Genomic DNA, 16,117 nt, shown 5'->3' on the forward strand with positions numbered 1-16,117 from the left:
CCACCTATTTTTCTGCAATGTATGATACCAAACAGTAGAGAGCCATCTCCTGATTCCTATGAATTTCAGTTTTGCTCATCAAATGCTGTCTTGACTGTTAAGAGCTCTCACTCTCACCTCCTTACTGTATACCACTTTATATATTAATAACCAAGATTTGAGTTTGCAGGTACAATTTCAAAGTAAGTGACACAAAACTTAAATATAGTAGGTAGTGAAGAGAATGGTGACAGATTTTAAGAGGTTATTCAGGCAATGCACTGTACATTATTTGGCATTTTTGTATACATGGCCCTGCTTTGACCTTACATCTTGTTGGTTGCCTCTCTGTGTTGCTAAAATGTAACTGTTCCAGCATGAGGCATCACTCTGTGGCTTTACAGGATGTACCATGTGAGAGCTCCTACAGTGCCCGGAAACAAACCGTATTTAGGGCAATGGGTCCTGCTGCCACCTTTACTCTTGGAACATCTCCATCCTTTCTCAGCCTCCTTTTCTGCCTGGAGAAAGGAGGGGCAAGTAAACAGGAGCCCATTGCATTGGAATGATCAGGGATTAGAGACCCCACAGTCCTAAGTCTTGAACAGTGAATGGAATTCTGTACAATGTTGTTTTCCTTGAAACACCTCACATCAGTGAGTCTCCCTGAGGTTGAGTCACTTACCCTTCCCACTCTGGGTATGATCACAGCTGTTTCCTTCTTTACTGTGCAGTATTGATTTCCAGCATGATGGAAGAGAACGATGAGCACACCTCATCCAGTGGCTTCCAGGTTCTGCCTCCATGAGCTGGTGAGACCCCAGACATATGGGTCCTCTTCCAGGTAACCCTTTTCATTAACTCAATAAGCTTTGTACTTCCCCAGGAGTCACCCACCCTGTGTACTGGAGTCTGTGCCTTCCGAGCACAGACCCTCCCCATCCAACACTCAGCCCTGACATATGAGGTGATTGCACCACATGTGGTCATTCACTGTCTACCCCTCCCTCCCTCCCTGCCCCTGCCCTTCCAGGTGGTGTCAGGATGCTCCTGACTATGGACAGCCCCTCCTCATTATGACCTCTCCCCATCCAGACTGTACTGTGTCTCCTGCTTGCGGATACAGTTGGACACTTTGCAATGGTCATTTCCCTCCCCCCGGCCAAACCTGAGGCCCCTAGACTTTCAGAATAGTCTGCTGAGTTGCCTTCGTGTGACAGCAACTCCTTTCCCCTTAGTTTCTGTGGACAGGCCCAATGGACTGTCTGTGACTCAACGCCCTGAATGACCTAACCAGACAGTCCTGGTCGAGAAGTGCCCAGGCATCTGACTGATGACTGTGCATCTCCCTGACTGTGTTAGGCTTGTAGCCCCTAGACTGGTTGCAATGGAACCACAGGACCAACTGCGACCCACTCCTGGAGTGAAGTGCTATGACTGCGAATCTCTTGGTCAGTTGTTAGCCAATCCCTTGGACTGATGTGTGCTGGGATCTCCTGACTGATGGCCACTACCATGGACTTTGGTGAGGAGCTCTCCCTATGAGTTTGAGACATGGCTGCCTACTTGCTACACATGCAATGGGCTTAACAGGAGAGCTGTTGGCATATGTTGGTAGATGTGAGATTGATTTAGTATGCTGTCATACAGCAAGATGTATGCTCCCTGGCTAAGGATTGCTGACCTGCAAGCTGCCTGGTTGTGTGACTGCCTTAATAGTTACGGCAAGGCAAGTCAACAAGGCTGGGTTGCAGTGAACATGCAGGTAGGTGTCAACTGATTGACTGAATGACCACTGAGGCAGCAGGTGAGCACCCCTGAATGGCGGCCTAATCCAGTCTGTTTGCTGGATGTCTGTCCCTGCGTGTAACATATTCTGGCTGCAGCCTCTCAACGCTAGCTGCTAGTACACTCAACAATACTTTACTTTGTGAGTGGACTGCAAAAGTATGAGAGAGGTGCCATGGTGGTTGTGAGGGATTGGAAAAGCCAGATGGCAATGCTAGTGGATGATGGGTATATATGGCTGGTGCCTGTGGATTGTGCCCTGAGATGTTGCAACATGGATGCCCTTGGGAGGTGAAATCCTCAAGTACTCGCTCATGTCACGATTTCTTGATGTTGAGTTTGTGTGGCAAATTTGGCAAGCTGAATATTAATGAGGTGTTTTGGACCATTAATAAGGCCATTACCAAATATGATATCCCTTAACTGGCAACTCACCACTGCCTTGTGAGAAAACATTGTGCTTCTCAAAAGCATAACATAATCAAGTGAGAAGCTCCAGAAGTTTGAGATCAGTCTCACCGCTCCTCTCATCCAATTCTGCCACAAGTCTCATTATAGCTCACGTCGCTCAGACCTCTGTGCAGTCCTGTCACTGAGTTGTTATGATGTGGGATAATGTGTCTGAAATATTGGCAGAACTAGGAGCAATGATGAAAAAAATTGATAAATACTTGAAGACAAAGTAAAATTCATGGGGTCAGGGAAAGAGTGCAGGAGTGGAATTAACTAGAGAGCTATTTTAAAGAGATGATAATGGTATAATGCGTCAAATTGTCTCCTTCTGTGCTGTATCATTGTACCATTCTATGTATAATACTGCTCAATTAAAACATCTGATTTAAACATTTAATTGCAAATAGAAAGGTCTTTCGGCAAGATGTTCTCAATGAAGTTTTACAACTAGTTTCTTAAAATGTCTGGCAGTTCTGACATTTTGTGATATACACGAGTTGATGCATTAGTAAGTGGGAATGCTTAAATAGTCATTGGTTCAAGTTTCAATCTTGGCAGTGCTACATTCTGTCTCCTCATTATTTCCAGCCCTGCAGGTAATACTCAGCTCTGCTCGGTTCGAAATAATTACATGTCCAATTGTCCCTTGAGTATTTTGGGAGTGGAATTTTCTCCATCAAAAACTCCAGCAACAAGTCAAAATGCTCAACTTTTTTGTTAACCTCTTCGACTGAAGAAATCTTGTTGGTATCTTTATGAGGAGACCTTTGTAGGTCTTGCACTTACAAAGGCAACAACCACGTTGACATGTGGAAATGGGAAGGACAATAAAGTCCAGAGGAAGCTGTGAATAAAACAATATCAGCATGTTGCAATGTGGACGAGCCAGTGTTGGACTGGCATGGACAAAGTTAAAAATCACACAACGCCAGGTTATGGTCCAACAGGTTTATTTGGAAGCACTAGCTTTTGGAGAGCTGATGAAGGAGCAGCACTCCAAAAGCTAGTGCTTCCAAATAAACCTGTTGGACTATAATCTGGTGTTGTGTGATTTTTAACAGCATTCTGAAAGTTTGACATGTGAATTGCAATATGACAGCACGTACATTATAAAATCCCAATCGCCGGAAAATTGCAAGTGGTGCAAATCAGACAGACATTTAGATTCTACTGTCAACAAGTGAAGCTTTTTACTGGGTTAAAGTCTTGTAAAGTTTCCTCTGAAGTCAATGCTCCAACCAATGGCTGGGTAAGTCACCCTGTGATTTTCTACGTCCTGTTACCGAATGACCTTGTGAAAGTTCTTCAAGTAGATTAGATGTCTGTGTGGAATTGCACTTTGGGAGCAAAACAGGAGAAATAACCAGCTGACATGACCAGAAGCCCAAGGAGAGAAATCTGAAAGGAAAGTATATTCTGTTCTTTACTTCCATGTTTAACTTCCATTCCTTTCAAAAATGGACAATCTTGCTGGACTCTTAAAATGGCTGAGGCAGATCACATGATCATTATTTGACACTTCTGAAACCCTCTGCATTATATATATGTTCCAGCTAAAGCTGATCTAAGGGGCTTGGGAATGAACCATCTGCCTCCAGTCTGCTCTGGTAAAAGAAAAGGCTCAAAATCTTTCCGCTAAAACGTGAGCTAATACCTTTACGGTTACCTCTTCACCTTGTAATGGAAACTCTGATGGGACATGTAAAGCAACACTTTTGGTGTTTCAATTAGCCACTTAAGGAGGGCCCTTTCCAACTGAATGCCTCTCTTTGTCACTTGTCTGACATAATTACAAGTGTTTGTAAATCCAGGGGTGCTAACAATCAGTTCACTTGAGTTAAAGTTGCTTACATATACAATTCTACAATTCTAAATCAGTTATTTTTCGATCTTCAGAAAGACAACAAGAGATGGCAGTTTATCTTGCACCCTCCATCACTGTTTCCAAATTGCTGGATGGAAACAAAAACACTTTAACTAGAAGACACTTTAATTCAAGTGAACTGATTGCTAGCACCTCTGGATTTACAAACACTTGTAATTATCACATCTCATTGTCCTATCTTGTCTCAGTTTGTGTGTAGAGGGACTAGTGAAGCAATTCTTCTGTATTTTGAAGTTTTGTTACGAAGCCCTATCTTTGTTTTCATATTGAAGATTTCTGAGTGGGTTTATTTAGAAAACTGAAATCCAAAAACCAAGGTTTGGGGAATATCCTTCATCTTATCTCATTAAGGGATGGGAAGATAAAGGAATAAGGAAAATTTAGTGTCATTGTCGCTGGCTTGTTTAAAATCCCAACTATTCTCCTTTGTCCATGACACAGCAAGTTGTGATAAGAAAGAAATGGTGAAAAAAAACCCATAAAAAATTCAGTTTTGTTTGATCTCTTTCATCAGGCAGATTGAGGTTGAGTTCATTTTTATGATCAGGCCTCATCTCAATATAACTAGTGGATTTCCACTGTTAAATGGATATTGCTAGACTACTCATCATTGGGTTAAGACAGAGTTCCTACAGATAGTTCATTGTGGGAAGGAGATGGGAAAGAGAAGGTGACAGCCTGAAAGGGCTTTTAGGGGTTTGTATTCAGGAGGAGAGGGCACATACAATTCCTAGGACTTGAAAACTATTTATACGTTTTTGTAACATTTGGTTCTTGTGATTGATGACTTTAGAAGGTAAGCCCTAAAGGGTCAGGCTTTATCCTGGCAATTGTCTAGTATTCACAAGTGCATCCTTCAGACAGGTCTGTGCAGCATATGTCTGGGCATTTCTCTGCCTGTTGTAGGGAAGAAAACATATGTTGGCTTTTCATCTGCTCCATCAGAGTCTCTTCCACTGGTGCAGCTTTGATGCCACCTTCTGCATTGTTTTGTAATTTTCTATTTTTCTATCCTTCCAGCATTGAATATGGGAACTCCTGCTTTGGAAAATTCCAGGAATAATATCCAATACTTTTCTCAAAAAATGTGCATTCTTCTCTTTCGAATGCAAGCTTGATTTCAATAGGCATCTGGCCCACTGAAAATCCAGCTATCAAAGTAGGAAGCTATCAATAATGATTACTCACATGTTGACAGCTCGCCTACGAGATCGACTAATGTGAATTCCTCACAGGCAAAACTACTAGTGGATAATGGGCTATAAATCCAGTTTTGCAGTACCTGTTTTCCTCGCTCTCTAGCAGTTCTCGGTTGAAAACACCTTTAGCTTGAACCCATCGTCTGTAATAAGAAGTCTTTTGTGAGAATGAACCTTCATGAAGTCTTTCATTAATCTCTGTCTGTGTAATTGAACAGCAAGAAGGAAACTGGCAAACCAGGAAAAGCTCGTCATACTTATAACCTGTTTCAGGGAGCTACTGGCTGCTGAATTATCAATCAAATAGACTTCAAAACATATCAGACCAGCTGCCTCAAAGGTTATGCACTAATTTTCAGAACAAATCAGCAGTGTGAATTTGAAAAATGGAATCTCTTGTTGAGACGGTGTGTCACGTGGAATGAACACAGTTGATGTTTTGGGTTCATAAATTTCTGCAGTGTTGAAAAGATGAACAAGCACATACATGGAACCAGTAAACAATGGGCAGGAAACTGGAATAAATAGACATGCAAACATGTGCTGGATCTGCTCTCAATCCATCAGCTTTAATTTAAAAGCAGTACACTAGAAACCAGCATTACACACCATCGGGGTAAAATATGGAGAAGACTTTTCGACTTCCACCATCTGATTCTCATGGACTGAAGTGTTTCTCAAAGGGGAATCACTGATTTAAAATAGCCACGGTAATCAACGAACCACAAAGTCTGTTTCACAAAATCATTGTGAGATATACAAAGACAGCCTGAGCTGAAATTTGCATTTTCAAAAGACATTGGAAGTCAGATCTGTTTGGTTTACAACTTCATAGATAAATTTCACAAATTGGCACTGAAAAGGTCATTTGTAAATTAACTTGCATATTTATTTATCTAACTTTTTTTGTAGTGGGCACTGGCCCCTTTTAAACTTTACATCCGTTCTTGTATACGAGTTTGATGATTCAATGCGCTTTCCTCAGGGTTAGCAAGTGGGAAAATTGCTCTTGCTTTCACTCATGGAAACTCAACTGTCTCCTTGTTTGATTCTGGTGAACTCATGATCTACATTTTTTATTGAAACAAAGTCTTTGTCGCATCAGTTGAAGAGGTTGAAATGAGAGGAGCAGATTCAGTCCACCTCAGTTGGTACTGACAATTGTTAAATGGAGTTTTCACTGCACATCTGGTACGTTAGAGGAAGGGATGTGACTTCAAGGAACTTTCTGGCCACTTAAAGTAGAAATGAAATGAGTTTTGTGTGATTTAACAGATTAACTCAGTCAATTCATGGAGAACAAATATTAATTGAATTAAAAGTACATCAAGAAACCAAAGAGGTACGAGGAGCAGTGGGGTACGTGCTGAAGAAAAAGGTAAGAGAACCGTAAAAGTTGGACACTTGAAGATTTACTCATTTTTATGACTCCAATCCTTCCCATTATTTGGTGCCAGCCTGTGTCTAGTCAATCTCTTGCTCCTTTGTTTGCTGACTCTTCATGCATGCAAATTCAACTCCCTTATCACATTCAGCCCCAGGTCATATTGTTCCTGTGACATTTCATTTCCAGAACTGTTGCTTTTCTGCATCTCAGTCTGACTCCCACTCAAGAGCCCTTCCCATAATCCTCACTAATTGACAGTTATTCCAGTACTGAAGGAAGACATTCAGCCCTTCAGGTTCTTGTCAGCTCTCTGAAGAACAACCTTGTCCATCCATTTCATCACATGGCTCCATATTTCCCTCAGATGCCCATTCAATTTCATTTTGGAGTCATTCAATATCAACAATCAGCACCTTAGCAGACAGTGAATCATTAGCACTCGCGAAACAGAGTGTTCCTTCTCACATTCCTGTTCCACTCTCGCACAATACCTAAAGTCTATGTCTCCCAGGGCTTGTACCATCAACTAATAGGGACAGCTTTCCTCTGTCTATCTTTTCCAAATCTGTTGTAATTGTAGAACTTTTATAAACCTTTTTCTGAATACATTCCCTTTTCACCAGATCTATCCTAACTCTGTACAGTACAGTTCCTGTGCTTTGATTCTGGGTCATTCATATCATACTCTGCTGTGGAGTACTAATGGACGTCAATAGCAATTCAACGACACCATAAAGACTAAAACACAATGAGCGCATCCTGTTCATGTTTCTGGGATTGCACCTGCCAGCGAGAGAGCCTTTGCTGTCTCACCCAGCACAAGCTCTCCATCCTGAACCACAGAGAGTAATGAGGCGAGTGGCAGGCCACCCCCAGGAATCACCTGGGGTGGAAAGTCCATTCAGCAAGAGATACTAGCCAACCAGAGGAGTCAGTGGCTGCTATCAAGATGCTAGGCTGGTATCTCAGGATTATGGAGAACCGAGGACAAGGGCAATTGACTTTGGGCAGTGTTGCATTACAGTGTTGAAACAGGCCCTTCGGCCCAACAAGTCCACACCGACCTGCCGAAGCGGAACCCACCCACACCCATTCCCCTACATTTACCCCTTTGCCTAACACTACGGGCAATTTAGCATGGCCAATTCACCTTACCTGCATTTTTGGACTGTGGGAGGAAACCAGAACACCCGGAGGAAACCCACGCAGACATGGGGAGAATATGCAAACTCCACACAGTCAGTCTCCTTAGGTGGGAATTGTACCTGGGTCTCTGGTGCTGTGAGGCAGCAGTGCTAACCACTGTGCCACCGTGCTGCCCAATGTAGGGGGTTACTTCATGGGTTCCTGGTTTTGCAGTGAAGGGGATTGGGAAGGGGCTTTAGGAAGCAAGGTCAGGGAAGGTGGCTTCCAACCTGCATGATGTCCAGTCCCTTGACCATGGACTAAGTGTCTTTTATTGAGGGAAAGTCCACTCCATCACCATGCTCACTGTGGTGACAGATTACCTTTAGGGCAGTAGCTATTGTGAGTGCTGCTTCGTGTGTGGGCACACCTACAACTTGGTTCAGCATAGTGTTGGTGGGCAAGGCATTTAAGTGGCCTTTAATTTGTCACTTTAAGGGCCATAACTGGGGGAAGATTAGGAATGATCTATCAACCATGATCTATCCAGTCAAAACTTAACCCTGTTAGAAGCTCTTTACCCCATTGTAACTCAACTGTATCAGATTTATTCTTGAGTAAACAAATGTAAAATCTGTCTGATACCGTATAAGTGACTGTCATAGTGATTGAGTTGAGGTTAATATATCCTCTGGTTAATTCTGCAAGCTGACAACACTGAACACCATAGGGATTGCCATCATGTCAATGAAACAGAGGTTGACATACAATAATTGAATTGATGACGCTGTTGACTGGGCAGGCATTTGACAGCTGTGATAGATGTGGTGGTCAGATAGTTGAAGATGAAAGATATCACTGTCAGTCATGAAGTTCAGCCTCGAGATAAATGTTACAAATACTAGCAACCTCCCACATAGTGACTTAGATTCTGTGAGTAGGCTAGGCAGTGCATCTGATTGGACGGAGGGTAGAGACCAGTGCAATGACACAGTTTAAAGTTGGATACTGGTCTGAGATTTGAACATTCAAGTTGATTTATCAAAGAAAGAACATTAATAAGAAGAAAGTTTCTGAATCCTAGGACAGAAGCTGAAGGTTTCCTGAAGTACATTATGAAAAGGGATGGGCTCTTCTGGAAAGAAGAAGATCAGCTCCTTAAACTGATTGTGAAACTTTTAAAGTGCTCCTTAGCTCAAGGTCAGCACGCAAGAAAGAGTTGTGAGTTTTTTGAAACAATCTCTTGGGCAATAGTGGTGTTGTGGTGACCTTGCTAGTCTAGTAGTCCAGAGGCTCAGGCTAATTTTCTGAGGGCATGAGATCAAATCCTAGTACAGCTGCTGGAGTTTGAAATCATTCAGTAAACTTGGATTGTAAAGTTAGTCTCAGTGATGGTGAGCATGACAGCTATCATTGATTGCTTTTTAAAAATAAGGTCCTTTTTCAGGAAACCTAACATCTTTACCTGGTCAGGATCAGGCCTACATGTAACTCCAGACCCACTGCAATGTGTTTGACTATTCTTAAAGGGCAATGGTCAGGAAAGCAGGCCAGTCAACTGAAGGGCAACTAGTGGATGACAAAAGCTGGCCTCATCACATAAAAGAATTAATAAAAAAAAATTATGATTTGAAATAGCTCAACATCATTAGGAAATGCAATTGTAATATCACATATCAATTGTAATATGGCACACATGTTGGCCTTTGGATACATGTTGTTTTTCTTTCCAGTCTAAGCCATGGATGAAATATTACTGTTGCTATAAGGGGAGAAAATATTTTTTGCTTCCATTTTTTTTGCTTCCTCATCACTCTCTGAGAAATAAAAACTAAGGATATGATTTTTGAGTAATATTGTTGTGAATAAGGTGGGTGTTGGGAAATAATTAGCTGGAAATAAAAAAAAAGCACCAGAAACTGAAATAATGAGGAAGAAAATTTGGATATAGATTCAATGATTATGGTGAGAGGGAAAACATAAAAGAAAGTTACTATAATTATATGACACTGGAGTTCTTAAATGCTTGAATATTTCCAAGAAGACTTTGACCCTTATGTGTTTTGTTAATTACTTCCATCCACAGTCTTATTTAATCCCCCCACATTATAATTTCCCAATGTGAAAGGCTATGAACTGCAATGCTGAGATGGTCACAAGAACATAATTAAAATATTATGGTATCCCAGAAGGCTGTCTAGGAGCACCATCAGCTTCTTAACAAGTAATCTTTAAACCAATCTGACTAAATGGAGATTTTAATGATCAAAGCTTTGTTTGAGCTTTATTTTCATACAGAGTTTGCTTTGTGGTAAATTAAAATGTAATCAGTTACAATTTTCAACAGCTTTTACCCGACTAGACATTCATTTATTGGTTAGAGCAGACAATTCATCGATGTGGCTGAAGAAAGCACTTGCGTGAAGAAAAGATCTGATGTTGTCAATTTGAGCTTGTGTTTATTGATAACCATCTGATGTGGAGAATATGGTGCGTGTCCTCATTATGGTGATATAGATTATTTTGATCAGCACAGCTCAGATTTTGCAGGAAGCAAGCTCAAAAATATACGGTGGAGACTTGCTGATGTGTGAAATGTAAAAGCCTGAACCCAATATCTGTTTGCTAAGGCAGAGAAATATCTTCTTAGCCTTGCCAAATTCCACATATCTCCTGGGAGATTCACGTTTTTGCATTTCTTCAAATGCTTTCAAAGCGAATGCTTCGATATATAAATCAGTGAATTACTGACAGGGCAAAAAGAAAGTGCTGTTGTCTTAGTCTGAATATTTTCTGGGAACATTGGAAACTAGTTAATGTTCAGTAAATGCCAAAGATGTGCAGGTTAGTTGGATTGGTGATGCTAAACTGCCCATAGTGACCTGGGATGTGCAGGCTAGGTGGGTTAGTCATGGGAAATGTGAGGTTATAGGGATAGGTGAGATGATTGGGATGCTCTATGAAGGATAAGTGCACTCTTGACGGTCCAAATGGCCTCTGTCTGCACTGTAGGGATTCTATGACCCATGATTCAAAAATAAACTTTCTTTGAGTTAAAAGTTGCAAAGAAGTATTGAAAGTAACATTTTTTGGAATATCGTAAAATGTATGAGTTGACGCTAACTGAATGGAATTCATTCACAAAACACTGGTATGTAATAATGGGATGGATTTTCTACTGACCAGTAAATATGGAAGTTCCACATGTGGATGCTGTGGAAACCCCATCATAGCACTCTTTCAAGGAAACTGAATGTGTCTAGACCCCTATGAAAGTATCCATTAAAAACCAAGCACTTCAGAAAGCTTCAAGGAAATGAAGTAAAATGGTTACTCAGGAAATATTAGACTCCTGTGTAACTATTAAACAGACTCGATTCTTTCCTAACTGACAAACCCCATATCCTGACTAGACAACATCAACCATCTAACCTTTAGCTGTCAATTTCCCACTACCCTGGAACTTGACACCCAGCCCAGAGCCACAATCCCAACCGCCGTCTGCATCCAACACTCCTCATTGTTGGACATAACCCTCTGGGACCCCTGCTGGACCTGGCCTGACTTGACCTAGCCCTCGAATCATCCCCTGCCAGAACAACCTGCTCCTGACTCCCCAACCCCAACATCCATTCCCGTCTGCACCCCAAACAGTACTCAATCTACAGGGCGCTGTTCTGAAAAAGACTCATATTGGACTGTGAGATCTGCTGAAATCCTCCAGCACTTTCTGTCTGTTTGAGTAAAAATAGTACTGGGCAGGAGGGTAAAAAGTACTCCAGCAATTTGCATCATGTTTAGTCCTGTCATAACTAATTCTAATGTTCAGTACGAATTGGCAAATATTAGAGACAACTATCTCAGAAAAATATAACTTTTGTTCACAGACGTCTTAATAATGTCATTTTTGATGATTCAAGTGTAGTTTTTGTGTGTACTTAATTCTCTATCAGGTGTGAAACATAAAGAAGAGTATAGGCATGTACAGGCATAAGAACCATTAACAGTAAACAGTAATTCACTGAGTAATGAACTATGGTATCATGACAGCTTGGGAAGGCAGAGTAGCATAGTGGTTAGCATTGCTGCCTCACAGAGCTAATGTTCATTCCCAGCCTTGAGCGATTGTACATGTGGAGTTTACCCATTGTCGGTCTGGGTTTCTGCCTGGTGCTCTGGTTTCCCCCCATTGTCCAAAGCTGTGCAGGCTAGATGGACTGGCCATGCTAAACTGCCCCGTAGTGTGCGGTCTAGTTGGATTAGCCACAACAAATGTGGCGTTACAGGGTTTGCTCTTCAGATGGTCAGAGCAGACTTGATGGGTGAACTGAATTCTATCTGTGTTGTAGAGATTTTATGATCATGAAATAGATCAGTGCTTCCCATAATGGACGTGTGAGCCCAAGCTGAAATTTTGGAGTTGTGAGTGAATTGGCTGCTGCCGTGTTCTGACTAAGCGATACCAGTTGTACAGCTATAGCCCCACTCTCAGGGCTCACAACAGTTGTGAAGCCTTGAATTGGAGTCATAGAGGGATGAGGTTCAGGTAGTATTGGCATAATTACTGTAGCTTCCACTCGTGTTCACAGAGTTGAGGAGAAGATGGCTGCTCTGGAGCAGAGAGAGTACTGAAGACTAGTGATCAACACGTCGAACAATTCCAAATAGAGTTAGCATCACCTAGGCAGCATGACTGACAAATATACAAGGAGTCTATAACTTAGGTGTACCAACACATTTAGAATGACTGTATTGATAATCAATAATTTATACTGATATTAATAGTAACTGTTGTATCATCATTGCAAGATCTCTCACCTTCACTGAAACTGTCTAGAAAATAAATAGAGATAAATTTGAACTTCAATGTGAAAATGAGTAAAGCACTAAAACAACAGTTTAACACTCAGTTTATTTCCAGCACCACTCTGATCTAAACTCTGGTTTCCAGCATCTGCAGTCCTCACTTTTGCCTTATTCAGGTCCTGCCGTACTATATACTTGGATAATGATCGGGTTTAAATCTTAACAGAAAATGGCCAAGCATCATTAGAGTTGTATTTTATGGAGGGTTTCTGTACATGGGGCCTAATGAATTTCCTCACAAACTTGCCTCATTAATTAGGAGTCACACCCCAATGCTATGGGTAGATATTGCTGCTTTGTGTCCTACATCTGCACAACTTCTAGAAATGACCAATAGTTTTACAGATTTAACATTATTTTTTAATAGCTGGGCACTGTGTGTGCCTGTGAAGCATCGTCATTCAATAGAGTTTACACTGAGCATTACTATTTACTGTCTGGTCTACTGCTTGTGTTGGTTTGTTACATGCAATTTTAGAGTTTTACATGACTTTCCTAAATAAAGAATGGAACCTATGGTCTTAATAAGTTCCTCACACCTGAAGCTCAGTTGAACTTATAATTCTCACAATTTTATTGTGATCCCAGTAGCCTTCTTCAATCTCAGCCCATTCCACACTATTAATTTAAAGTTTTCCCCTCACCCTACAGAGTGTTTTTGTTTTTATTTTAAGGCTCTGTTGTCCATTTGTTTCCATGTTGAAACTTTAACTGGGACTGTACCTCATGCTCGCTTCTCGTGAATCAGGTATAACTTCCAGATATAACTAGCTCCCAATTTAACATTTGCTGCTGTTCTTTATACCAAGTCTGAAGTAAAAGGCTTTAACTTGAAATGCTTTTCCTCCATTTTACGTTCTGCCTCTCTATTTTCTATAAAGTAACGTTACCAAAGTACCAGAGGACATAGAGCTATTCTTTCATTAGAAAGAAATGACTGATGGTGATTTCACCTGAGGGTCACCATGCCTCAGGCAAAGGGAAAGGTTGAAGAAGATGGACCGTCATAGTAGCCTTAGCCAGTGTGGCAATTGAACCCACACTATTCTCCAATTGGCTAACAAACAGTCCTTAAAGCTGCAAAGGTTTTGAATTATAAACATCCAATTTATAAGTGTTCCTGGGCTTATAGAAATTCTTACTGGTGTTACCAAATTGTATGGTACAGCTAACTCAAATTCCAATCCTCGTCATTTATCACCATGTTGTACTTTTTGGTAGGCTAACCACTGATTCAGTAGTTTACTATCACTGAGAAAGTTTAATGTTGCCTTGAACACAATACAGTTTGTTGCATGTTAACAATCAGTTACAGTTACAATGATAAGATTCATATTGATTCTTAGATAGCGAAGAGATTGAAGAAATAGCTCGTAATTCCACAAGACCCTAAACTGCTCTGTGTGATCTCCACCCAAGCCAGGGAAATATCATCAGACTGGATGTAGCTTAATGCAATCCAGCAATAACCCCGTCAGACCAATGAAAGTTGGAGGTTGACAGCAGAGGTGAAGAGGGAGAGACAAGGAAAGAAGGGAACAGCTACACAAAGAAGTTGTGGAAATCAAAGAATTGAGGACCTTAGGATGAAAGGAATACTGTGGTTTGTCAAAGGAGATTGATGCTGGAGGATGATGGTTTGAAAAGGACAGACCAACTAGAGAAATATGATCTAAGAGATGCTGGATATTGGAGAACGTGGAATTATGGAAAGAGATAGAGATGGAGAAGGGGGAAGTTCTCTCCAGGGATTCATGAAGACTAATGAATGGACAGATTGGGGGGAGGTGTTGAAGATGAGAATGAAAGCTTAGGGTGTGAGAGACAATGGTTATGGCAATCGGGGATGGCATTCTGGACAAAAAGGAGGGGGGATCATGAAATTGGAGCTTATGCACGGGGGCCGGGGAATGGGATGTTAAGCTGGAATGGGACTGGAGAATAGAGTAGTTTTGGTGAGAGGAACAGTGAGTGTTGCTGACAAAATTGGTAGCAACAGCATCATGGTGAGTGGAAGTGGCACTGAGAGAGGGACAGCTCATAAAAGGCTGTGGGAAAACTGAAGTCTTACTCTAATAAGTATTGAAAGATTGTTTCTATTGGTGATTTAATGCAGAAATGTTTGCATAACAGCAATGGGCACAAATTCAAAAGGGCACCCATTTGAGGATGCAATCTTTTTGGTAAATAATGTTTTTAAAAGGCAGATAGAAACATAGAAACCAGGAGGAATAGATCATTCAGCCCTTCGAACTTGCTCCACCATGCAATAGGATCATGGCTGATCCTCTGTCTCAATGCCATAGTCACGCTTTATTCCCAAACCCCTTGAATCCTTCAACATCGAAATATATATCTATCTCTTTCTTTAATATATTCCATGACTTGGCCCCAGCTTTCTGTGATAGAGAATTCCATAGGTTCACCTACATTTCAGCCTGAAATCACTTGCCTCAGCCAGTGACACCTGATCCTAAACTCCTCAACCAAGGAAAACATCCTTTCTCTGCATCTAGTCTGTCTAGTCCTATTAGAATTTTATACATTCCAATCAGATCCCCTCTCATCCTTCTAAACAATCATGAATATAATCCAACTTGAAACAATCTCGTCTCACAGGGCAATCTTGTTTTTCCTGACTAGTTATCTGACTAATGAACCTCTGTTGTATTTTGATCGATTACAGAGGTCATCAGCCTCTTACAGAGTCACTCAGGATGGAAACAGACACTTTGGTCCAACCCATCCCCCTCCCCATTCCTGATGAAGAGCTTATGCTCAAAACGTCGACTCTCTTGCTTCTGGGATGCTGCCTGACTGGCTGTGCTTTTCCAGCACCACACTTTTCGACTCTGATCTCCAGCATTTGCAGTTCTCATTTTCTCCTTCAGATGTCAGTGCCTGTGCATTTCTTCAGTGGATTTTATAATTGTACTTTCTGCCCAGTGCAGATACTTCTAATGGACATATTTCAAGGAAAAAAAATACAAATGATCTTTATTATTGTCTGTAAGGAAACTTGCTTTCAAAACCTTTTGTCTTGTATTCATCAGGACAGGTTTGCAAGAATGTCAAATTTCAAAGGGAACAATTCATATTACATGAGAGGAAGGTACTGTTTGGTTGGCAAGCAGAATCTGACTGTTTCGGTATCAGTAAATGCACCAGGTAACAGTTAGCTCCCAAGGCTCTCTTAAAAAGTTCAAACCATGAAAATCAACCCCTGATGGTAATTTTTTAGGAGAATAGTTGTCTCCCAAAATCCATTATTGATTCAAAATGGTACAGTGTACAAATAAATGGTGCTATTACTATTTGCTAAGGACAGAATCCAGTAAATTAATATATGTAGGTTTGAACAAGCGTTAACTTGGCAAATAAAGTTAATGAGAATCCAAAAGGTTTTGACAAATACATTAAGGACAAAAGGGAAAC

This window comes from Hemiscyllium ocellatum, chromosome 20 (assembly GCF_020745735.1).
Source record: "Hemiscyllium ocellatum isolate sHemOce1 chromosome 20, sHemOce1.pat.X.cur, whole genome shotgun sequence".
NCBI classification, from domain to species: domain Eukaryota; kingdom Metazoa; phylum Chordata; class Chondrichthyes; order Orectolobiformes; family Hemiscylliidae; genus Hemiscyllium; species Hemiscyllium ocellatum.